This window comes from Mesoplodon mirus, assembly GCF_964341445.2.
Source record: "Mesoplodon mirus genome assembly, chromosome: 7".
Taxonomy (NCBI): domain Eukaryota; kingdom Metazoa; phylum Chordata; class Mammalia; order Artiodactyla; family Ziphiidae; genus Mesoplodon; species Mesoplodon mirus.
In genome coordinates, this window is record NC_138983.1 from 93,559,411 (window position 1) to 93,584,928 (window position 25,518).

The window sequence follows — 25,518 nt, forward strand, 5'->3', positions numbered from 1 at the left end:
AGCTCTGGAGCATGGTCCAGGAATGAATTTGTTGCATTCTTGCAAATTCCTTGTGCATTTGTTAAAAGCTTGGCAAAACCTCAGGACTTATTCAACCCTGCAGTTGAATCGCAGAGCCCTCCCAGCACTTGTCCCTAGAAATCTCTTCCAGGCCCTCAGTCACCCTGGAAGGTTCTGCCTGGGTTAGTTCCATTCGACCAGAAAGACCTTAGGAATGTATGAGGAGTGACCACAGAGGCCGGGGCCCTGAGTGGTAACTTCAGAGGAACAGAGAGGGTCAGGCTCAACTCTCCAGGCACATTTCTGCCTCAGGGCCTTTGCAGTTACTGTTTCTTCTCCCTACCAGGCACTTCCCCCAGGGATCTCCTTCAGCTCCTTTAGATTTTTACTCAAGTATCACCCTATTTAAAAGGGTCTTGGAATTCCCTGGCGATCCAGTGTTTAGGACTCAGTGCTTTCACTGCCCGGTTCGATCCCTGGTCGATCCTGCAAGCCCCATGATGCCACCCAAGAAAACAAAACAAAACAAAAAACACCCCCCAAAAAACATGAAGAACAAAACAAACACCTCACTCTATTGCTCTTCCCTTCATCTTACCACTCCTCTAACATGCTATTTATTTAGTTTCCTTCTCTTATTTGTTGTCAGTCTCCCCACTCCCAACTCCCCCCTGCCCCCCAACTTAAGCTCCATGAGGGCAGGGTTTTTTTTTTCTCTTTTGTTCACTGCTGTATCACCAGTACATAGAACAGTGCCTGAATGAACGAATGAGTGAATGAACAGGGGCAGCCCTTGCCACCCGCCCACAGCCTTGCCTCCTACTCTTGAGCTGCTGAGCTGAACTGTCCTTACCCCAGGACCTAGGCTTCTGTAGCCTTGGCCCTCCCCAGCCCCACCCACATCTCCATGCTTGTCTTCAGTGTCATCAACATGAGCACAGAATGCAACCCTGCTCACTGCCAGCCAGACCCTACGGAGCCCATCCAGGCCAGCCTGGAGCCGGAGCCGCCCATGGCCCCCTGATAGGCTTGGGAGAGCATATGTTGCCATTAGTCCATCTCTCCATGAGGAAATACTAAACGGAGAACAAAGCTGACATTCAGGCTCACTGGAGCAGAAATTGCCAAATCTTGATTGGATCCTGCCGCTCCCCACAGGATGCCACAGTCATCTCAAAGGGTGTGTGAAAGTCTAAAAACCCAGTTCAATGTCATCCACTTAAATTTCAAAAACAGAAACTAAAATACCCCAATAACTCATGGCTTTATCATAGCATGTCCTGGGCTGAGTGAGAGTTGTACTTTGCAATCATAGGGTGATCAAAATACTGCACCTGGGGAATTCCCTGGCGGTCCACTGGTTCGGACTTGGTGCTTTCACTGCCATGGCCCGGGTTCAATCCCTGGTGGGGAAATTAAGATCCCGCAAGCCACACGGCATGGCCAAAAAAAAAAAAAGAGGTTTCTAGCTTATATGGGCTCCTTGGTGAGGCCTGTAATCAATCAATCTTATTGAGCTCTGGGTGGCTACCAAGGCTGTACTGTATCTCAATCAACATCAGGATGCTGGTGTCTGAAAGGCCTGGGTCCAGGTCCCAGCTTTGTCATTCCCAGCTGTCCTCCTAATACTGGAGCGAGTGATGTTAACTCCGGGCTTTCCACCCGCAGGGCACTGTCCCAGTCCTTCCTGTGGATCATCTCATTTAATCCTCACCATAACCTGGGGCAGTAGGTATGTGTGAAACACCTGGAACAGGGAGCTCTGCAGAGAAACGCTCAAAAATGTCGTGATGGGTATTATTTCTATCACATCACTCCCACTTGAACAGGAAAATAAGGCTCAAGAGACATGGAGGTATGTGACCAAGGTGACACAGCCAGAAAAGGATTTGAATCTAGATGACTGTGATGGGAAGGTATTTTCCCCGGGGACCACAGGTGACAGGTGTCACAGCCACGAGACACCCATGCTCACCACCTGCTTTCCCTCAGCCCTGAACAATCTGGGCTTCTGGTTGTCCTGAAGTTTTGGCAGTGCCTGCAGCAAGAGGGGGAGGGAGCTGAGGCCAGGAGGGGGTAGCTGGAGCTTGCCAGGGACCTCTCCTGCCAGCCTCTGGGCTTCTTTCCTGCAGGACCTCTGCCGCATAAAATCTCATTGGGCCGCAGTTACCTTCCCTGGGCTGTCCTTGACTGGGAGAGCCCATCCACTGTGCCCCCTCCCCAGATCTGCTTGTTGTCCCCTGCATTCCAATAAGAAATGAATGCTGGCCTCCTGCCTGGAAGAGGTAGGGAGCTTGCCCAGCCTTTAAGGGGTAAGAGAGAGCCAGGGAAAGAGCTGGAACAGGAGAAAGGGAGTGTAAAAGAGAGAGAGAGCGCTCGAAGATCAGGAAGTAGCTAAGCTGTTGAGTAGGTGTCAGATTGGAGAGCAAAGGGCCATTGGAGGCTCCACAGTCCATTCATAACCTGACGCTATGGGCTAAGGAAATGCAGGTTTTTATACACACACACACACACAGGTTCACAAAAATAAATTCAAACCACAAAATCACAGCTGGTCACTGAGGCCTTCTGCAGCCGTGCTCACCCCCTTCCCCTGTCAGAAAATGAGAAGTCACCCAGGTGTTTTCTCAGATAGAGACAAGGCTGGTTGGGACATTCATCTCTTGCAAATCAGAGCTTTGCCAGGGGCCTTCCCTGGTGGCGCAGTGGTTGGGAGTCTGCCTGCCAATGCAGGGGACATGGGTTCGAGCCCTTGTCTGGGAGGATCCCACATGCCGCGGAGCAACTAGGCCCGTGAGCCACAACTACTGAGCCTGCGCGTCTGGAGCTTGTGCTCTGCAACAAGAGAGGCCGCGATAGTGAGAGGCCTGTGCACCGCGATGAAGAGTGACCCCCGCTTGCCACACCTGGAGAAAGCCCTCGCACAGAAACGAAGACCCAACACAGCCAAAAATAAATTAATTAATTAATTTTTAACAATTAAAACAAAAACAAAAAACTACTCTCTCTAAAAAAAAACAACAACACAGAAAAAAAGCTTTGCCAGGGAGGTCAGTCTGTATGTTCTGTTTGAAAGCTGCAGATGAAGGGTGCTGATCCCACCTCTGATCGGCCTGGTTTCGTTTGTTTGTTTTATTCTGTCTGTACCTCACTTCTCTCACCTGTAAAATGGAGGTAATAACAGCATTGACTGTAAAGACCACATGGGTTAATATGTGTGAAGTAGTAAACTGTGCCCGGTACCACACACTCCTTCTGTGAATGTCCGCGTTGCTGTCTGTCTCTTTGCTTGTTTTTGTTGCTTTCTTGATGATGTGGGAGGACAGCACCATCTCAACCCGATCACAGCCATCCTGGGAGAGCTTTGATTTGCATCGTCTCAGTCCCAACCCAGAGCAAACTTGACCTCAGAACACTCGCATATCATCTTGCTTGTTGCCCAGGGACCTTTCTGGGTGTGGGTGTCAGAGGCAGGCTGAGCTCCCCTGATCGCTGCTAGAGGGATTCTGAGAATCCAGCTGGTCTCTGTGGAGTGGCACCTGCAGGACAACTCCATAAATTCGACTTCCAGGCATCCAGGCAAATCAACCTCCACTACTTCTTTTTTTGAGATTAACAATGAACCATTATGAATGAGGTGAACCAAACTAGCTAATATTTATTGAGGCTTGTTAGGTACCAGCCACTATGCCATGCACTGTTTTATTTAATTCTTAGCCCAACCCATTTTACAGAGGCGGGCTCAAAAAAGTCAAGTAACTTGCCCAGTTACAAATCTTGTAAGTGATAGGTCCAAGATTCGAACCCTGGCTGTTGGACTCCAGCATATTGTCTTTTTTGTAAACTTTTGTTTTCAAAACATAATATACATCTCGAAAAGAACACAACTGATAAGTGTACGCTTGAAGAATTTTCACAAAGTGTATGCACCCACCCTAACCAGAACCCAGAACAAGAAGCAGAACATCACCACCCGCCCCCGCCCCTCCGAGAAGACTCCCTGTGCTCACTTCTGGTTACCCCCTCCCGCTTGTCTGACTTCCAATCATAGATTAGTTCTGCTTGGTTTTGAACTTCATGGAAATGGAATCTTACAGATTCCATTTGCTGCCAGGTTTCTTTCACTCAACTATGTGAGGTTCGACCACGTTGTCTGATGTAGCTGTGGTTCATTCATTCTCACTGCTGCATTGCATTACAGTCCGTTATATATTCCTGCAGAACAAATTATGGCAAACTTAACGGATCCAAAAAACACACACTTATGTCACAGTTTGTGTGGGTCAGGAATCCGGGCACTGCTTAGCTGGGTTCTCTGCTCAGGGCCTCTCCCAGGCTGCAATCAGGGAGGTGGCCAGGGCTGGGGTCTCATCTGAGGCTCAGCTGGGGAAGGATCCTCTTTCCAGTTCATGTGGTGGTTGGCAGGATACAGTTTCCTGAGGGTTGTTAGTTAGTCTGAGGGCCTCACCTCCTTGCTGGCTGTTAGCCAGAGATCCTGCACTGTTTCTTGCCATGTGGGCCTCTCCATAAGGTGGCTTGCTTCATCAAAGCCAGTGAGAGTCCATAGAGAGAGTCTCCAGGCAAGATGGAAGTTACAAACTTCTGTAACATAATCACAGAAATGACATGCCCATCACCTTTGCAGCATCTACTGATTAGAAATAAGGTACAGTTCTGCCTACTCTCAAGGGGAGGGGACACAGAGGTGGGAACACCAGGGATAATTGGGGGCCGTTGTGTATGCCTTTTGGTATGCACATGTGCACATATCTCTTGGGTATATATCTAGGAGTAGAATTTCTGGGTCCCACATACGTCCCGCTTTACGAGATTCTGCCAAACATTTTTCCAAAGTGCAGGTACCCTCTACACTCCCTCAGCAGGCTATGAGCTTCCCAGTTAGAGCACATGCTTTCAATACACTCCTCCCCTCTCTCCTTACAGAAGGGGTGTTTGAGCTGGGGCTCTTTGGGACGACAGGTCCTAATTCTAGCCCCATGTCAGAATCACTGAATTCCCGGGCCGCTTCGCCAGACATTCTGATCATTTGAGGGCTCAGATACAAACTGGAAGGTCCACTCCATGAGGCGAGGATCCCTGTATCCTTGGTGCCCGGAGCAGTACCCGGCAGCAGTACCTGGCAGGTACCAGGGAGCTGGCACTCAATAAATGTTTTTTTGATTAAGTGAATGAGTTTAGGAAATATTGTTCAAGAGATGGGCCCCAGGGCGGGTATAAGCTGCTTAAACGGGAAGGAAACTTTGTTGTGTCTGAGGCTGTGTGCATTTTTCTGGGAAGAGGGCTCAGAACCTCAACCAGGTATGTCCCCAACAAAGGTTAAAGGCCGCTGTGATTGGCTACTGTCCGGCTTAGGTATTTTATCACATGAAGAAAAAACTGGTCCCACGGTAGGAGGCATGGGAACTGTGGACAAGGTCCCATGGTCCTTAGAAGTAAAAAGCGAGACAGTACTTGCCTGGGGTGGCTCATAAACTGAGACCTTGCTTGTTTTGACCTTTGACCCATGGTAGCTCTTTTGCTACATCTAGCAACTGCCTGGCCTCCTGGGACCCTCCCTGTGTCTGTCTGTTGAACAGAAAATTCCAGAAGGCCTCGGTGCCCTGAGTTTCCATCAGGGGCAAGCCAACATGAGCCCTAGCTTTTGAAAAACCCCTTTCAATCCATAGAAAGCCTCCCAGTTTATCTGGTTTGAGATGACCTCATCCTTTGTCACCTTCTCTCTTGTTTTCTGGAGGTTGCTCAGCGTCTTGCTGCTCTCTGCATTCTTTTCTCATGTGAACAGTGCACCTATTTGGGGCATTTTGTCGTTGTTGTTTTGGGTCATTCCCGTCACACATTTTTTGTATTCCTTTACAGGCAGATCAATCTCATCCCTCTCTAGACATTTCTTCTCAGGTTTCCTCTGAATCATTTCGTTTGTTCTAAATATGTCCAGTGTTTCCTCCTTCCTCACTGCACTCCACATAGACCCTCTCTTTTCCCCGGAACAACTGTTCTTTTCTTTCGAATCCCTGACCCAAATCCTCATCTTTCACCATGTTTTCTGACTTCTCCTAAGAACTGATTGTTTTTTGAAACTTAAGCCTTAAATATCATCCCTTCTAATCTGCGTCTGAATTTGGATCACGGTCAAGAAGCAGGGGAGACAGGAACGTGGCTGCGTAATTAGGATCCTCAGCAGAAGGGCTGAGTGTTCATCGGGGGGGTCACAGGGGCCTGGGGATGGAGGGAGAGGTATCTTCTTCTGCCTCGGGTAGGGCTTAGGGTGGGGTTGTCAGGAAAGCGCTAAGAAAAAAGGACCCATTTGACTTGAGTTCTGAAGGATGAGTAGGATTTCCGGAGGCAGAGCAGGGAGAGAAGAGGATGGTCCAGGGCAGGAGCAGTGGGAATGGAGGCTAGAAGATGAGTCATCAGAGAAGCTAGGGACAGGAGTACAGAAGGAGAGGGGTGGCCAGGTGCTGAGACCACAGACTGAAGGTCCATGGTCAGCCCTCAGATATGTTTGTCTAGCTTTCCCAGCGTGTTAAAAGACTTTTAATTAGTTGCTGAATGGAGAGGCCTCTTTCTGTGGAGTGACAGAGAAACCTATTCAAATTGTCTTTAGCACGAATGCAAATTCACTGGTTACCAAAAATGAAAAGTCTAGAGGGAACCTCTGGGTTCAGGCTCAGATGATTTCATGAGGCCTTGGCCTCTCTCCAGCTCTCACGGTATCTTTGAACAGAATCTCTGTATAATGGTCACAAAAAGGCGGCCGAAGCTCCAGCCCTTACATCTTCTCAGCTTTGAATTCCATAGGGAAGGATAAGAGTCTTTTTCCTAAGCTTTCCCCAATGGCCTCACTGCTTCTCATTTTCTCTGGGTGGGTCACAAGCCCATTGCTGAGCCAATTATTGTGGCCCAGGAGACTGCTCTGATTGGCTGAGCTTGACCCAACATGCCCATCCCTGAAGCCAGAGGTGGAATCAACACCATCTCTGAGAAACTGGACTGAGACTAGGAGAAAGGTGTTGTCCCCAAAGGGGGATCATAACACCATAATATTTTAGAAGAGAGGTGAATTGTTATTAGGTGACAAAAACCAGATGTCTACCACAGTAGCCAACATGTACAGATCACTGACATCTGGATTTATGCCTTTTTTTGGGAAAATGGGAATATCTGGCAATACCTGGACACTCTTCTTGTATATAGATCAACAATCTGCTGGGGTTGAGAAGAGGCTCCCTCTTTAGATACAGCCTATGTTCTGCCTGCCCAATGCACTGCTCATATTTCCTCTCTGGCTCCTGGAAGCACTTGAATATTTATTGCCAGCATAATTTGATTCTGTAAAGAAATCTGTTTTCCCCACCAGAATGGAAGAGCCAAATGTACAGGGGTCAAATAGCTCTCCTGTGCTCCCACAAACTCCTGAGGACAAATGCCTGGCCATTTTGATAGTCTCATTCCTTGCTCATTTTAAAAGCCTTCTTTAAAAAAAAATATTGAATACATAGTGATTTTAGAATCTGTTATCTGATAATTCCAACATCTGAAGTCTTTGGGTGGGAGTGGCGGGGGGGGGTCTCAATGTCTTGTTTGTTGTGTCTGCTTACTCTGGCTCATACTGACTTATTGCTTGGATGTTTAGTAATTTGACTGTGATCTCATTCTTGATTGAACTTAATCTGTGGGAATCCTGAGGGGTCTGATTCCTGGCTGCTTTGCTCTCGGAAGTCTTTCTTGTTTGTTTCAGCTGGATGCCAGGGATGCTAATAACCTCTGAACACTGACATTTATTTCCTCAACTTGGAGTTTTCCCACTGAATACATGGAGTGTAAACTTGAGCCCCAGACCCACGTGGTTACAAACCTTCAGGGTGATCATCATCATCATCAGTATTGTGGCCATTATTAGTTTTCCCCTCCAGAGCCACATTGAAAACTTCAGGCTTTCATAGGCTCCACTTTCTGAAAGACCAGAAAAAAAAATTTTTAAGCCCTCCTCTTGCCAGGGTGTGGAGCATCTTTGAGGGTGCCAGCTTAATACAGGCATCTTAGACTTGGTTAGCTCACTTTGCAAGGCCCAAGGCTTAATCTCCCGTTTCCTGCACTTATTAAATGCAAATGGCTTCCTCATTTGCTTACGCTTTGATTGTAGCTCACTCTGTTTGTGTTGTGTGTCTGTATGTTCCTTTGAGATTGCCTACATAAAAATTGTTTTTTATTCTGGGATTTTGGAAACACACACAAAACTAGAGAAGCCTGCGATTAACTCCATGTATTCATCATCCAGCTTCAACATTTTCCCAGTGTTCTTTCATTCTTTTTTCTTCCTTTTTGAGTTTTTTTCTAGGTTAATTTAAAGCAAGTTGTGTCATTTCACCCATAAAGACATCCTAACTGAAAGGACTTTTTGTTCCTTTACATTATCCCCGCCTGGACATTATCACAGCTAAAAATACTTATAATCATTCCTGAATATCATCTAATATTCAGTCCATGCTCACATTTCCTTGATTCTCTCAGAAATATCTTTTTTACTGTTGGTTTGTTAGAATCAGGATCCAGACAATGTCCACACATTACACTTTGTTGTTATGTCTCTGCCATGTCTTTAATTCTGTAACAGCAACTCCCCGCCCCTGACCTTTTTTATCCCCCAGCCACTGATTTGTTGGAGAAACTGGGTCTTGTGTCCTGTAGAATATTCACATCCTGGATTTGGCTGATCACTTCTTCTTGGTTTCAGTTAACTTGTTCTTCTTTTCCCCATGTTTCCTGTAAACTAATAGTTAGATCTAGAGGACTGAGGAGATCAAAGTCTTTTTGTTGTCCAGATGCCTTCATAGGCGGTACTGTGTGATCCATCCTGCATCATACAGTGAGCACATAATGTCTGGTCATCCTGTTTTTAACGATATTGAGATTGAATGGTAGGTCCAATGCTAACAGACTGAGCCATCCATTACAACGTCTCCAAGGGCTTTTTTTCCCCCAATAATTAACATTTTTAATTTTTCATTATGGTAAAATATACAGAACATTTACCATCTTAACCATTTAAAAATATACAGTTCACTAATGTTAAGGATATTCACATTGTTGCTTAACCAACCTCCAAAAACTTTTCATCATGTAAAACCGAAACTGTGTACCCCTTAAACAACTACTCTCCATTTTCCCCTTACTGCAGCCCCTGGCAACCACCCATCTATTTTCTACTTCTATGAATCTGGCTACGCTAGGGACCTCATATAAGTGGAATCATATGGTATTTGTCTTTTTAGTGACCGGCTTCTTTCACTTAGCATAATATCCTCAAGGTTCATCCATGTTGTAGCATGTGTCAGAATTTCCTTCCTTTTTAAGGCTGAATAATATTTCCTTGTGTGTATATACCTTGTTTTATCCATTCATTTGTAAATGGGCACTGGAGCTCATCCAGCAACTTTTTACCTAATAGGTTTAGCATCCTTTGAGGATCATTCCCTGGATCCGTATTTCTTGTGGGGTCACAGAGTTGTGATTTTTTTCTGATTGTTATTCCTTTGGTAATTATTAGCTAGAATCCTTCATCAACCATTTGTTTATTTGTTTATCATAAAATACAGTTGGTTCAGGGAAGGCAGAATAAGAGATTGGTTCTTTCCTCCTATGTGTCATTATTCAAAGAAGCAACTGCCAAAGTGACCAGTGAGTTTTAAAAAATATCATTAGGAGTCTTTGATTTAAACAGTGTAGATGTGTTTTAATCCACTGAACTCATTATGTGGTTTGAGGCTCGTACTATGCCACCTCAGGGGTTCATGCAGGTTGGCTCTCGTGTTTTTGTTTTTCCAGGTGGAAACTACGCAGTATTTACTTGGAACCACCTATGTTTGTATTGCATTGGTGTGGTCTTTAGACAAACAACTCTGCCTCTCAGTTTTCCTTCGCTGTACAAGGAAGTTGGACAAAATGAGCTCGAGCACCATTCCTGTTCAAAACTCTCCCTTTTGTAGCATTTTCATTACAGAGAACAGTATGGTTTAGTCATTGGATTCTTCCAGTCCTGTGACTGAATGCAGTTACCAACACCTTCCTTTCAGAAACATGAAAATTGCCACCCTGCTGATATTGTTTTTAGTCTACTTCTCCAACCTGCATTTTCCCCCAGTAGACTTAAAGCTGTACCTCTCAGTTAGGGATATTTTGCCTCCCAGGGGACTTTTGACAATGTCTAGAGACATGCTTGATTGTCACACCAGGGAGGAGCTACTGGTATCCAGTAGGTAGAGGCCAGGGATGCTGCTAAACATCCTACAGTGCACAGGACGGCCCCCCTCACATAAATGCTCTCCGGCACCAAATATCATTAGTGCCAAAGCTGAGAAACCCTGACTCGAAGAAATCCATAGAGATAAAATCATATTCCTCTTACTTATATGTTTCAGTGAAAGGAAGTACATATAAAAACGTACACATCTGAGAATTCGGCTATACATGACGTAGGACAATGAGATCGTCTTTTTTTAACCTACCCATAGAATTTAGTCATTTGATGTGCATCTCCTTACTGTTTCCCATTCAATCTTATTTCTGGCTCCTATTCTACCCCTTGAGACCTTTCTATTATTGGCCTGAGGGAAGGTTAATGGACAATTTTTACTGCTTTCAGGTCAATGGAAAAATCTTAGGTCTTAAATTTTTTTTTTTTAGACTCGGGAAATAAACATCAAAATCAACTTTTATCGTAAATAGCAGTTAGATATTTTTGGTCCCAATTCCTCTTTGCCATTTTAATTGATTGAGTGGATATTTTCAATAAACTTAGCATTACCTTTCAAATTATTGCTCTCTTCTGCTCACAGCATCTCCTGTGAGATGTGTATTCCTGAATCTTTCTCTCTCATGCTTTTGTGCTGATTTGAAAGAACCCACTTGGTGCTAAAATGAATGTATCATCGGCAACTGCTAGAATGGTGTTTCCTTTCCTAATCAAAAAGTCAATTCGTGGGCTCATACTTTGACTCTGATTTTCAAAACAGACAACTAATTTGTCAGAAACAAAAAAAAATGCAGCTTTTATCTTTTTTTGTGGTTGTTGTTCAGCTTTGAAAGAGGCAGCATTTAGATAAGGCAGGTACATTTATTTTCATTTTTGGCTGCGTTGGGTCTTTTTTGCTGTGCACTGGCTTTCTCTAGTTGCGGCGAGCGGGGGCTACTATGCGGGCTTCTCATTGCAGTGGCTTCTCTTGTTGTGAAGCACGGGCTCTAGGCACATGGGCTTCAGTAGTTGTGGCACGCGGGCTCAGTAGTTGTGGCTCACGGACTCTAGAGCACAGGCTCGGTAGTTGTCGCACATGGGCTTAGTTGCTCCGCGGCATGTGAGATCTTCCCAGACCAGGGCTCGAACCCATGCCCTCTGCATTGGCAGGCGGATTCTTAACCACTGTGCCACCAGGGAAGCCCAGGCAGGTACATTTATTCACTTGTTTATATCAAGTATTCACACAATTTCTCTTTCCAACACATATATTCACAGCTTGTCAAGTTTTACCCAAAAAGTGAAGGAAAAAGCTTGCTATCCCATTATTATATGATTTTTCTCTCTTTTGTGTTTTGTTAAAGTAGATGCTGATGATTTTTCTTGACTGGACATATCATCAAGGATGCTTTCTGAAATAAGTCATCTTGATGATAAACACTAAGGACATTTTCTTGCATTTAAAGTTCCCATGCACCTCTCCAATTTTATACAGTATTGAGCCTAGGTGATCTCTGAGATGCATGCTGTATTGTTTGACATTGGTTCTTTTTTCTGATAAGGAAGACCTATAGCCCAGAAGGCTTTTTGCCATAACTTTTGCTTCCCAAATTGTATTCTAGTTGGTTTTGTTGTGGTTATTCACCCTCCATTAGTTCCAAGTATGCTTTTAAATAATCTAAAATTTCTCCCAATCAATTTGAGTTTCTAACTACTACTGACTCTCTTCTTTCCCACAGTTTTTATATTACAATTAAACTCCAGGTTTTAATGCACAGAGTTGGGACTGGAGATAGAGAAAAGGAGAAAGGGAAGAGAAGTCTGTTTATATCATGCCATGGAGAATTTGATTTATAGTTCTGGACTGGGGAGGGATAGGAAAACAGTCTTTGTAAAAGACTATTTCTTTAAAGGAAAATGCTAAGTACCACACTCAGACTGGTCTCCAAGGATGATTGTTTCCTGCTTCTTTCTTATGGAACTGACACCGGGTGGCCAGGCTCTCTGCTGGGAATCCTCACTGCCCAAGAGAATGGATTTTCCTTTGTTCAGGGCAGCGTTTTTCAAACTCGGCCCCATTGACTGTGGGGTAGAACAGTTCTTTGTTGTGGGGACTGTCCTATGCATTGGTGGGTGTTTAGCAGAATCCCTGCTCTCCTAGATGCCAGCAGCAGCTCCCCCTCCGGCCACTGTGACTTTGCCAAATGTCCACTGGGGGGCAAACCCAATCCTGGTTGAGAACCACTGATCTGAGGTGAGAACATTCAGTTCTGGCGTTGGCTTGAATCCTTAACAGTGTCACTGCAAGCTGAGAACGTTTTGTCACATGTTGCATCTGGGAGCTGGTCGGCTTGTATCAGCATGTCATCCACCTAACTGCCTTCCTGGAAAGTGCAGAGTTCCAGGGGTCTGATGAGACACATGGCAGTCAGGCGGGTTGGTCCCAAGGAAACTCCTGTTGCCAGGGCTACGTTTTAAAGGTGTCTGGTGCACGTGTATACATGTTCTCTCTAGTGGCTTTTCTGGAGAAATTTGCATCTGTGTATTGTGTGCTCGTATTTCCCTATCTTTCCCTCCCTCTCTGGGTCAGCTTGCTTCGCAATGTCCAAGGAGAGCAGGTTTCCTGACCATTACTCTCCTTCAGTTATTGGAGGATCTGAGCCTGATGTGCTGTGGCTCGCTGTCACGTACCATCCCATCTTCAGGCACTCTGGGACATCGCTTCCTAGGCCAGCTGCATTGCTACAAAGAAACCGGGGAATGGCTTTCTCCTGTCGGCTCAGCATGAAAGGTGCTTCTGAATGGTCTGACGGTGCCTTGCGAACCACCACCCACACAGGTGGCAAGAACTTTGGAAAGCATCCACCCCTCTGCCATGAGGCTGTCATGAGGGGGTGCAGGCTTCCCATCAGAGGCACATGCTTCCCTGTCGGGGAGTGGACACAGGGGGGTCTGAGCTGGAGGTTCCAGGCGCCTGTGCCTGGCTCATCCTGCACCCATGAACTTGGTTCTACCCCGCTGCCCACCGCCACCACTGCCAGGCGCTGCTGGGCCATCTTAGTGGCTTGCCCTTACTGGTGATCTGCGATCTGAATGCCACCTAGCGAGAAAGCTGATGGACGACTTCATCAATGAGCTGTAGGACTATGGGCAACCCTTGTCTGCTCTGGGCCCGTTTCTCCCCCTGCAGAATATCACATGTGGCTCCATCACCATTCCCTGCAGGGTGTTCTGTGAAAGCTGACCCTGGAAGATGCTCTGTGGGGAAAAAGAGTTTTGTGGCCAAATGGGTTTGGGAAGTGTGACGTCATACAGCATCTGTTTGGAGATTCATAATGTGCACAAACATTTGAGAGATTTTCCGGAATTCTCTGCACCCAGGTGTCCATGTGGCTCACTCGTCACTTTTCTGCAATGTGATTTCCCTCGAGACTTTTCCTGATCACCCAGATCTGTGATCCCTTCTCATCTGTCCTTTACCCTGCCTCATTTGTCTTCACAGCACTTCTCATTTTCTGACATTGCATCATATTTTTATTTATTGGTTTATTTTATGTCCCCCCTCCACCCAAGATGTGCCCTCTGTGTCAGCAGGGACTTGATCCATTTGTTTGCAGATTATCCCTAGCATGTGACCCATAGTAGGTGCTCAGTAAAAATGTGTTGAATGAATAGACTGTTTAACTTGGAGATTCCCAAATGGAGCTCATCAGGGACGTTTTCCCATTAAAACCCTGGGAAATGTGCTTGGGGACTCACCAGGAAGAGGGTGGCTAAAATCCTGAGGGCCGTGGTTCCTAGTACCAGCCACTTAGTTCTGAGTACACAGACAACTCGGCGTTAGACTGAAAACAAACAAAACGGACGTCATGAGAGTTGCCATCACGTGCCTTGAGGAACCAAGCCTTGTGCAAGGCTGACCCCAGGGCTGCCTCAACTGGTCTTACCTACGTGGCCCTGCTGCCGTTCTCCTGAGATGGCTTTATATGAAGATCCCTTGCAAACTATTGGTGGCGCCTGGTGAATTTTCCCAAAACACGGTTTCAGAAATGAGTGTGAGGCTCACACTTGGGGAAGTGCTTGAATCTTCAAGTTCTCCATCAGGAGACTGTGGTCTAGTCACAGCCACCACGTGGCAACTCCCCCCCACACCCCCGCCTCCACTCTGTGTCAGGTGTAGCTTTGGCACATTGCCTGTGGTTTCCTCAGGGGCTCAAAATTAGGAAACTCCAGGGCTTCCCAGGTGGCGCAGTGGTTGGGAGTCCGCCTGCGGATGCAGGGGACACGGGTTGGTGCCCCGGTCCGGGAGGATCCCACATGCCACGGAGCAGCGGGGCCCATGAGCCATGGCTGCTGGAGCTGCGCATCTGGAGCCTGTGCTCCACAACGGGAGAGACCACAACAGTGAGAGGCCCGTACCACAAAAAAAAAAAAAAAAAAAAAAAACAATTAGGGAACTCCATTTTGGTGGTGTAGAGAGGAAGGCTCAGAGGGATCCAATTATTTGCTCACGATCATCCTTCTAGGAAGCAGCAGTGCTTGGATTAAAACAAAATCCTCCTCAGTTGAAAGCCCATCTCTCGCCCTCTGCGCTTGCATACAGAACAGGGGCTGTCCTTTTGTACCTCCACACTTAAATACTCAGCACAATTTGTCCTAGGAGCTAAATGGGCCTGGCCAGGGCCCTTAAGGCAACAAATGAGACCAGTAATCCTCAGAAGGGCTCTTCGTGTACTGCCCATTTATGGCCTGTGGTTTGATTGATCCATCCATTTCCAGGGATAAAGCTGTGTCCCATTTTCAGTTTTGCTCCACAGTTGTGGGTTTAGTTTAGATTTCCCATCTCACACGTGTTCATCCAGAGCCAAGGCGTCTCAGAACATTGGGCATCAAGCAACAGAAACCCACTGCAACTCGTTTAAGCATAAGATAGGACTTTATTGAAAGTAGCCTGGGGCATCCTATAGGACAGTGAGTGAGGCCAGGCTAAGGAGAGCCCAGAACTGTCTCTTTCTCTGAAGGACTGTTTTCTCCGTGAACCTCTGCTTCATGAGTCTCCTCTTGCAGACCAGCTTTCTCTGTGCACGTGGCTCCCTGGTGGCTTTCAAGTTGATTAGATCCAGTGCAAGTAGCCAGTCCACAATGACCATGGTCATGGTCACCCAAGGCCACGGGACCCACTTTGGGAAACACTGTTCAAGCAAGGACCCTTCCCATGGAGAGCGGGGCTTCATGCTTTGTCCCCAGAACCCAGAACAGTACCCTGGCACATATCTGTGGAGCTCCATACTTACCTGTGGGTGGAAGCAGCTGACTTAGCTGCACACACACACCAGGCAGCGCTCTGCACTGCAGTCACAGTTGTGCTCCAACACGATCTTTATCTCAATCATCTGCTTGTGGCTCCCCTTTTCAGAACTGTAACTGGTCTGAGAAAAGTGAAAATCAAAATCGAGACCAGGTGGAGTATCCACTGTGGGCCCAGCACTGCCTGATATGATGCAAAGGCAGGGCGCGCCTTCAAGGACATGGACTACATTTAGGATCCGACCTTAAAAGGGGAATTTATTGGGAGGACACAGCATTTCTTGTGGAACCCAGGGGCAGAAGTACAGCTGGGCTTTCCAAGGCATCAGGACCAAAGACCAGAAAGTCATCAGGACACAGCTATGTCTGAGGTCTCATCCTTATGTCGGCCTCTTTCAGCAGTCAGCTTCTCTCTGTGCTGAGGTACGTCCCCTGCTTCACTCACCTGTGGCCCCTTAATCCCTGATACCACATTGCCCAACCCAGGACCTGGGAGAGATGAGCCTAGCCCAGCCCAGCTTCTGATTGGTTCTCCTGGGTCAGGTGAACACATACCTATCAGCTGTGACTTGAGAGGGTGGAGGTCACATGGCACCAATATGGCTGCTGAGATTCCTCCTTTTGGGTGGGGTGGGAGTGCTGGGGGGAATTTTCTTTGCTCTTTCATAGCCCTGGGGCCAGTTAGGGCCCAAGAACAGGTGAGGTGGGTGGCTTTTGATTTTTCTCCCGTCTCTGCCTTTCTTATATTTAGTCTAAGAACAAAAACACGGCGGAGAGGAAAGGAAGGGCCAGGGTCTTCTGGTTTTTACCTTTTTAGCTTTTTCTGTAGTGAAAAGATAGAGAGCTCTGAGAAGTCTGAACCAGTGAACAAGCAGGACGAGTGTGCCTTCGGGAATTTTGAGGTGAAAGTGACCTCCTGCTTTGGTTTTAATTTACTCTTGCAGATAACTTCCTTGTCTTCCTAGGCACTATTCAGGGCTCCAGCCTATTGCTACCATTCCCAGCTAACATTCTCCCTGCCTTCCTTTTAGACGGAGGTGCATCCATGCTCCATATTTTACGTACTAAACATCCATGAGCTATTCTCTGAACAACGTGAATAATTTTCTACTTGATTGTTTCCACACATACAAAACAACTAAGGTCCTCTGTGCAATTCCCACAGCACTCCTGCCGTATAGGAAGAGTCCAGAAGTGTTCAGATCAAAGTGGGGGGCTGGTCTCTAATGAGTTGAAGATTGAGCCCCGTGTTGGTTTGCTAAACACAGTGATGAATTCCCACAAGCTTAGTGGCCTAAAACAACAAACATATTCTCTCATGGGTCTGGGGGCTGGAAGACCCAAATCAGCATCAGCTGGGCTGCAATCAAGGTTTTTCAGAAGGACCAAACTCCCTTGGATGTTCTAGGGAGGAGTCCATCCCTTGCCTCTTCCAGCTCTGGTGGCTGCTGGCATCCCTTTTTTCTTTTTCTTTTTTTTCTTGCTATGTAGGATTCCCATCTAGGGAAATACAATAATTTATATGTGCATTTTCCTGTTGATGGACATTTAAATTGTTTCCAATTTTCAATATGATTTCTTTTAAAAATTTTTTTATATACTTTTTCAAGGTTACTTTACATTTACAGTTATTACAAAATATTGGCTATATTCCCTGTGTTGTACAATACATCCTTGAGCCTATCGTACACCCAGAAGTTTACATCTCTCACCTCCCCACCCTGTATTGTACCCTCCTCCCCCTCCGCGCTGGCAACCATTAGTTTGTTCTCTGTATCTGTGACTCTCCTTCTTTTTTGGTATATTCGGTAGTTTGTTGTATTTTTACATCCATATATAGGTGATATCCTACAGTATTTGTTTTTGTTTGACTTATTTCACTTACCACAATGCCCTCCAAGTCCACCCATGTTGCTGCAAATGGCAAAATTTCGTTCTTTTTTAAGGCTGAGTAGTATTCCATTGGTTATATGTACCACATCTTCTTGATCCATTCATCTCTTTTAAATTTTTTTTTTTTTTTTTTTTTTTTTTGCGGTACGCGGGCCTCTCACTGTTGTGGCCTCCCCCGTTGCAGAGCACAGACTCCAGATGCACAGGCTCAACGGCCATGGCTCACGGGCCCAGCCTCACCACGGCATGTGGGATCTTCCCGGACCGGGGCACAAACCCGTGTCCCCTGCATCGGCAGGCGGACTGTCAACCACTGCACCACCAGGGAAGCCCCTATCCATTCATCTCTTGATGACACTTAGGTTGCTTCCATATCTTGGTAATTGTAAATAATGATGCTCTGAACATTGGGGTGCATGTATCTTTTCAAATACATGTTTTTGAAAACACGTGTTTTTGTTTTTTTCGGATTTATACCCAGGAGTTGAGTTTCGAGGTCATATGGTAGTTCTATTTTTAGTTTTCTGAGAACCCTCCATACTGTTTTCCACAGTGGCTGTGCCAGTTTACATTCCTACCAACACTGTACCAGGGTTCCATTTTCTCTAAAAATTGTAAATTTTCTTCCTAGGGGTAATTGAGATGGTAGTTCAATAATAACATAAGATCAGGTGAAGTCTAAAGAAATTTTAGAAAACCTGGATAAAGTAAGAAAACATCTGTTCACTGGTATCTGAATGTTAGAGAGACACCAAGACATGTGGGCCAAGTTCTGGAGAGAAGGGAAACACAGACGCAAGCTTGACATTTGGTGCAGCTTTTCTCCTTGGGGCATTTGCAGATTCAAATCTAACAGCCTAGGAGCTGAAAAGCCAAGGAGTTCAAAAGACTCTAACCACAGAAGCTGCTGGCATCCCTTGACTTGTAGGTGCAGCACTCTAGTCCTGCCTCTGTGGTCACTGCCTCCGCCTCTTCTTTGTATATAATCTCCTCCTGTCTCTCACTTATAAGTACACTTACAGATGGCACTTAGGGCGAGGATAGTCTCAACTCAAAATCCTTATATCCGCAAAACTTTACCTTGTAAGGTAACATTCTCAGGTCCCAGGGATTAGAGCCTGAGATCTTTGGGGCCACCAGTCAGCCCACTGTAAGCCCTAAACGTCTTCTCTCCTGAGGAAGGTCTAGGCTGGGCAGAAACCCCGACAGACATCTACCAGAGGCCAGATTGAGAGCCCTTTTAGAAGGTCAATTCTCAGCTCATTTGGAACCTTGCTATTGCCCTTTTTTTTTTTCTTTTCTTTTCGGTACATGGGTCTCTCACTGTTGCGGCCTCTACCGCTGTGGAGCACAGGCTCTGGACGCACAGGCTCAGCAGCCATGGCTCACGGGCCCAGCCGCTCGGTGGCATATGGGATCCTCCCGGACCGGAGCACGAACCCGTGTCCCCTGCACTGGCAGGCAGACTCTCAACCACTGCGCCACCAAGGAAGCCCTGCCCTTTCTTTTTTCCTCCTGTTTGTCCTCAACAGGGGGAAGCATTAAGAGTAAATGAGGGGCTTCCCTGGTGGAGCAGTGGTTAAGAATCCGCCTGCCAATGCAGGGGACACGGGCTCGAGCCCTGGTCCAGGAAGATCCCACATGCCGTGGAGCAACTAAACCCGTGCCCCACAACTACTGAGCCTGCGTTCTTGAGCCTGCGAGCCACAACTACATTAGATATCCTTGACTTATTACACTCTATGCCCATTACTATTTTCACCACCTCCCTCGTAATGCTTGAACCTTGGCTATGACCCATTGTCACCTCTGGACAAATAGTTTCTGCTCTATTTTCTGTCTTCTGTCCTTCTGGGCCACTTCTATCTACCATCATTACCCAAAGAACTGACTTTACAGATTCTATATGCCAGTGTGTAAGACCTGCAGTGTTTTAAGAAGTATCCCAACTTAATGATGGTGATTTGGGGTCATTACTAAAGCACTCGGGATCATACATATTCTTTTAAGGTAGTTTTACAGGACAACGCACATTGGTATTTTTCTCCTATTAACAGAGTAGGAAATTGTGGGTTGATGTGCAGTTATTTCGATTAAGAAGGCAAGATATGAACACTGCTTCTTTGCTGGGGTACTTGGCACTGCTCTTTCTCGTGCTGGGACATAGTTTGCGCCTTTACAGCCTTGCATCTAGGCGTACTGATCAGACTAATGTTTGGCTTTATTGGATACGTTGACCAGTCTGATTGATATTCTGGTACATACAGGGTACTTGGTCATGGTTGCTCACCTCTGAACCTCAGCTTCATCACCTGCAAAGTGCAACTAATAGCATATCCGCTTTGTGGGGTTTTTAGGGATTTGGCAAGCGTCATAGTGCCTGGGACATGCTAGAGACTCAGGTGATGCAGTAATTACTCAAATGTGCATTTTCAGTGGATCCTTCCCACCTGGACAGGGTGACTTAACAGCCTTGGGAGAGTAAGAGCAGGACAAACAGCAAGGGCAGCATGGGCCAAGGGAAGGAGGTGAGAACTGACATGCAGGGAGCCCTCTTGCTGGTATCACCAGAGGGCCCATAGTGAGCCAGGATGTGGGGAGAGACTGGCCGCTCAGTAAGACCAGGTCAAGAAAGGCCGTGTGAGGGGGCTTAGCTTTTACCTTGTGGTAGAAGTCATCCAAAGGAGAAAGTGGAAGATGGGTAGGTATAGACTTCTCCCTTAGGAATTGTCCTCAGGGTCTGTTTATCTCCTGGCAGGGTGCGTTCAACGAGTTGGCCTCTCCAGCACATTCTAGAGAGGACTGGCCAGGTCTGACCTTCTGGAGATACAGCCCTGACCTCCTGGCCACCTCACTGAGGAGAGGGCTCATGGGGGAATCAGCTTCACTCTGCATCTGTCCACCAGTCCTGCACCCTGGACTCCAGGACCACTCACTTGCAAGAGGCACATCCAGCTGCCAGAGGAAGTGACATTTCCTGACTCATCTGGCTAAGAATGAGCAGAGTATCGCTGACCATTCCAGGGGAGTAGATGCCACAGAAGATCAAGATGCGGACAAGCCACAGAAGATCAGAAGGAACAAAGGTCAGTCCACGTGGGAGTTCACATGGGTGCCTCACAGTCCCCAACAGGCCCTCGAGTTTCCCTTCCAGCCCAACACACACTCCACCTGCCCACAGTCACCTGTGCCACCATCACAGAGCCCCACAGAGCTCCAAACATCCTCAAACACACAAACTCCCTACTTATAAGCAAATGCCTGACTGTGTGCCCAGAACCCTCCTGCTCCAATATACATGCACTACAAACCCCAATAAAATCACAGCCACAGTCTTGAATACAAAATCACACCCCCAACGGCCCCTGATAATCAAACACCTAAATCCTCATACCCCACAAAAATCCACCCAACCCCATATAACCCCTCAATGCAAACACACAAACCCTTCAACAATAGCCAGATATATTCAAACCAAACTCACATACTTCTTAATATAAGACACAACCCCCCAAATCCAAATAGAACACATACAGTCTGCACACAGCTGTCAACATCCACGTATGTACAATGCCTCAGAAGCTGAGACAAACACAAAATACCATCAGAGAGACACAATGTTTCCAACCTTCTCCTATATACTCCCCCCAGAACACATCATGACCTCACACCCCCGATACAAACATACACCCATCTCCCTCTTGAGATACTATAAACAGCCTCTGTCACATCCCCTGATTATACACACACAGCTGGCAGCCCCAATTTACACTGACAACCCCAATCTCTGCAAATTCCTCCACATCAAAAATACACTCCCTGGACTCTTACCCTACAGGATGAGCATGTGTATAACCCCTGCACTCTGCATACACACAGATCCAACACACAAAGCATTAAAATGCACACCCCTACCTCTTCTCAAATGCCTGCACACGTAGCCTCAAAACACCCAGAAGCAGCCCCCCACCCAGCCACACCATGCTACACCAACCGTACACTCACAAAGGCACTCACGCCCCTCATCTCTCCCCAGATCACGCATACACAGTCTCTACACAGCTTTACTATTACCCCAAACCATCCTATGCCCGAAACATACATCCAAGAGTTCCCCACACAGCCCTAACCGATGATAGAGGCAGCTGTACTGGGGCATCACGGTACCCTGAACGGGCAAATGCCGCTGAGGTAAGTGCCTCCTACGTTGCTGCATTTCTTGCTGCTGTTGCAAATCATCCCTTGACCCCACCCAGGCTGACTGGGACACCCTAAACAGGAAGTGGCAGCATAGGAGTCAGGAAGAGGAAACTCCATTCCAGGTGCTCCCTGTCACCATCCATTGCACCAAAACATCAGATGACCAGCATGAACAAGAAACAGAGACATGTAACTATACCATGGTTGAAAGGCAAATTTTTCTAGAAAACATTTGTCCAAGGGAAGGGGGAGAAGGGTGCTCCCCCTAATTCTAAAGCCACGCGGTTACGATTCAAAGAAACGGCAGATACAGTCCAACAGGCGTGGGGCTGCATCCATGTTGTAGCTGGATACGAAAAAGATAAGTTTTCGGAAGCCCCAAATCTCGCTTGCCAGTAAAGGCACATGGGCCCCGCTGCCCCACTGGCCAGGAACCCAGCAGAGGACCCTTAAGGGATATAGGGACTTCTGGGACCCTTACTGATCTCCACCAAGGGGTGGTGCCATCACACAGCTCCATCCTTCATGAGATGACTAACAGACCTCCCTGTATTGGCAGCTCTGGAGATCAGGGGTCCCTAATGATGTCAACTTGAGACCGCCCAAGCACAAGTTAGAAATTTTTGCTCAGGCGCTGCAGACTCTTCAGGAGACTGGAGTGATGGGTAGCTGTCACCTCTCCGAATCCTGTACCCTGACCTCTGCCAACGCCTCTGCCTTAGGGACCTGGCAGATCCCTGGAGCGTGGCCCTCCTCTGGGACACTTGCCCATATACTTCTCTAATTTTCCTTGGGACACACATAAACAAATTTTCTTATGGCTCTCATTGACCACGGGAGCTCAAATTACAGTGCCTCCTGGGAACCCCTCCAATTATAAGCAAGGGCCACACTTTAGATTACAAGGCCTAGTAGTCAGGGGAGTAGAAAGCATTCAACTTCCATTGAATGTCACTATTGAAACAATCTTTATTAAAAATCTTTTAGTGGTGGTAGCCCCTTTGGCCCTACCCTTTCCCGTTACAGCTATGGATGCCTTGATGTACTGCAACGCCATTTGGAACAAACCCAAATTCCTGGCCTTCCTGGTGGAAGCTGAAACTGGGAGCCCATAAGACTGCCACCTAAGACAGTAAATATCCCCCAATAACATGTATGACAGGGGGCTGTGGGATTGCAGCCCATAATTCAGATTTTATGAAAAGAAGAAGTCATTAAACACACCATTTCTCCTTTTCAATTTCCCCATTTGGCTGCTATTAAAGCCTGCTATTAATGAGTGGTGACTTATAATCAACTACTGAAATATAAGTGCTGATCCCCACTATTAAGGCTCCCATTTCCGACACTGTCCAGTTCATTAAGGATAAGGATATCCAAAGGGCTCCAGGGAATTACTTTGCTGTGACAATCTAGCTATTATGTTCTATTCAGTACCAGTTATTAAGGAGTCCCAGCTGCAGTCTACTTTTACTTCAGAAAGCACCCAGTATGTTTTAACCTGTCTGCCTACTGGCTATCTTAACAGCCCAGCTATTGCCCACAGTCTTTGCTGGCAAGACCTGGTGTCCCCTTGCACCGTCTGGCACTATACTGAGGTTCTAATCCACAGCCCCTCAGGAGACTGGTGCACAAGGCCCTAACATGGTTGGTGACCCATCTATAACATACAGGTGGGCTATTTATTGCCCCACATAAAATTCAAGGGCTGTCCACAACTATTAAATTTCTGGGCATTAACTGATCCTCTAAAAGCCAGGAAATTCCTTTTGCAGCTAAACCTCAGCTGTTAACTATTCAGCCCCCCAACACACTATAGCAAGCCCAACACATCTTACTTAGGTCTCTCCACACTTTGGAGGCAACGAATACCACACTTGTCCATCATTCTTAGACCCATTTATGCAGCCACGTACAAACCCTCCATAGTTTACTGGCCAAGAGCTAAACAATAAGCTTTATAGCAGGCACAAAGCTCAATTAGTCAAGCCCTCTCACTGGTTCCCCCTGGCTGCTCCTTCTGGGCTGAGAATGGACTATGTGTCCCGGACCCTTTGGACTAACACAGCTCCTCCTAGCTGCCTGTGGGCTTCTGCACCAGACGGCTGCTCTCTACACCACTACACCCCCTCAGAACCGATTTGGGAACTGGTTCCTTGGTTTTGGTCTTGGTTTTGTGTGCACTGATGCCAGAATTTGTTTGCGTCTTTTGCGTTTGGGTGTACAAAATGGGAAATACTCCATCAACCCTGAAGGAGAGCCCTTTGGGTGGGGCCTATAGTAGATAAATGGGTGTAACATAGCCCTGAGCCTATGACTAAGAAAGACATGTATACTATTGTAATAGGGTGTGGACCCAAAATATAGGATCACAAGGGCGGTAGCCCCTAAATGGCTCACTCAATTTTTATAGGATCTCGCAGTTAGAAGTGTTTTGCAAAACAGCAAGCTGCACCCACAGTTGTTCCACCTGCCCACCCTCTCCCCATGCCGCCATCATATTCACCACCTCCTGTTTCCCCTACCCACGGGGATCAAATAGAAGTTTCTGTGTTAACCCCCAGAGGACAGGAGCCTGATTTAGTATCACCATCTAAGACTCCACAAGCCACCCAATTTGGACTGGGAGCCACATCCACAGCAGGGCAAGTTCCCTTGTGCGGACATCCTATAAGAGGCCAGGGGACTCCCTTGGCCTTGAGGTGTCCGATTCTAATTTCCCCATAGGAGCCCCGGGGAACTTTGACAGTGGGGAACGAGTTGATTGACTCTCCAATAGATACCACTCCCCAAACCCTCCCTGTTTATCTTAAGAGGCTTGTAAATATTAAACAAAGGGGAAACAAAGTCATCCTAGGAAAAACTTGCCTGTATCTTTGAGATGCAAATGTCCTTTCTGGTCTTCTCAGGAACTCTCATCTCTGCCATCTTTCTAAAATGCACCTTTTTGAAAGAGGGTAAAGTAATTTAGAAACTGACTTATCAAGGATAAATAAAAAACCTAAGTGTCTTTTCTGTAAAAATTCAGCCATCTAGACAAGTGAGTTGGATTTGTTCCATCTGCCAGAAACCTAATTTGAATCCAACCTCTTTTTGTAAACTGATGGGCTTCACATGGCTGTACCTGACTCAGTGCTGAAATTCTGAAATGACAACCATGACGTCTCTGTATGTTTGTGTCCTTGTAGGTGTCTTTGTCTTTGGATAACATTGCTGAGGTTGATTTGTGGATGAGCTCTATTTAATTGGCTTAAAGAAAAGTAAGCACTTACACACCAAACTATTCTAAATACAAGAGAAACTGAGCTAAATGAGCTTCAGGTTCATGTGAACTGGGAAATATTCAGTATTAATTAAGACCTGGTATTAACGTTCGTTTGTTGATCTAATTAATATAGACATGCTGTTAGAGTCATCAACATTAAGTATAATACTTTTATTGTGCCTAGGTTTAATATAAGCTAAATAAAATCTTGTTATATCTGTTGCAAATTTGTCAGCAAGGAAATAACTTGATGTGAAGAAACTTTTAAGGAAAGAAAATGCAAATGAGGTAAGAGCTTTAGGTGAACTTTTTAAAATACTTATCTTTTAGGAAGGTCTATCTAAAATTAATCTCTCCACATATTTGACCACTTGAAAGTCAGAATTGTGCTAAAGTAAGTGACAGAAGGTTTATGGAAAGTGGACCCTGAAAAAAAGAGTTCTGTACGTGGTCAGGACTAAGTTTAAAATAAGTTTAATTGGGTAAATACATTTTAAAAGTAAGCTGGTGCACAACTTGAATTTCGCTTTTCTCTCTGTTAAGAAGACAAGGTTTCTTAAGATTTTGGACTGCCTTTGATACCAGATTTTAAGTTTTTCTA

General features: G+C 46.3%; 2 protein-coding genes across 3 annotated transcripts in view; one reads left to right on the forward strand and one right to left on the reverse strand.

The window, feature by feature from the left end:
• The window catches only part of LOC309807669 (interferon regulatory factor 6-like), a 1,069,421-nt gene that overhangs the window by 421,265 nt on the left and 622,638 nt on the right, over window positions 1-25,518 (forward strand). The gene's annotated exons all lie outside the window — the stretch shown is intronic.
• The window catches only part of LOC309807687 (uncharacterized protein), a 155,789-nt gene continuing 154,727 nt past the window's right edge, over window positions 24,457-25,518 (reverse strand). For both annotated transcript variants that reach the window (XR_014294615.1, XR_014294616.1), the window contains one exon: window positions 24,457-24,595. The gene's annotated coding sequence lies outside the window, so the exon portion shown is untranslated. The remainder of the gene's footprint in view (window positions 24,596-25,518) is intronic.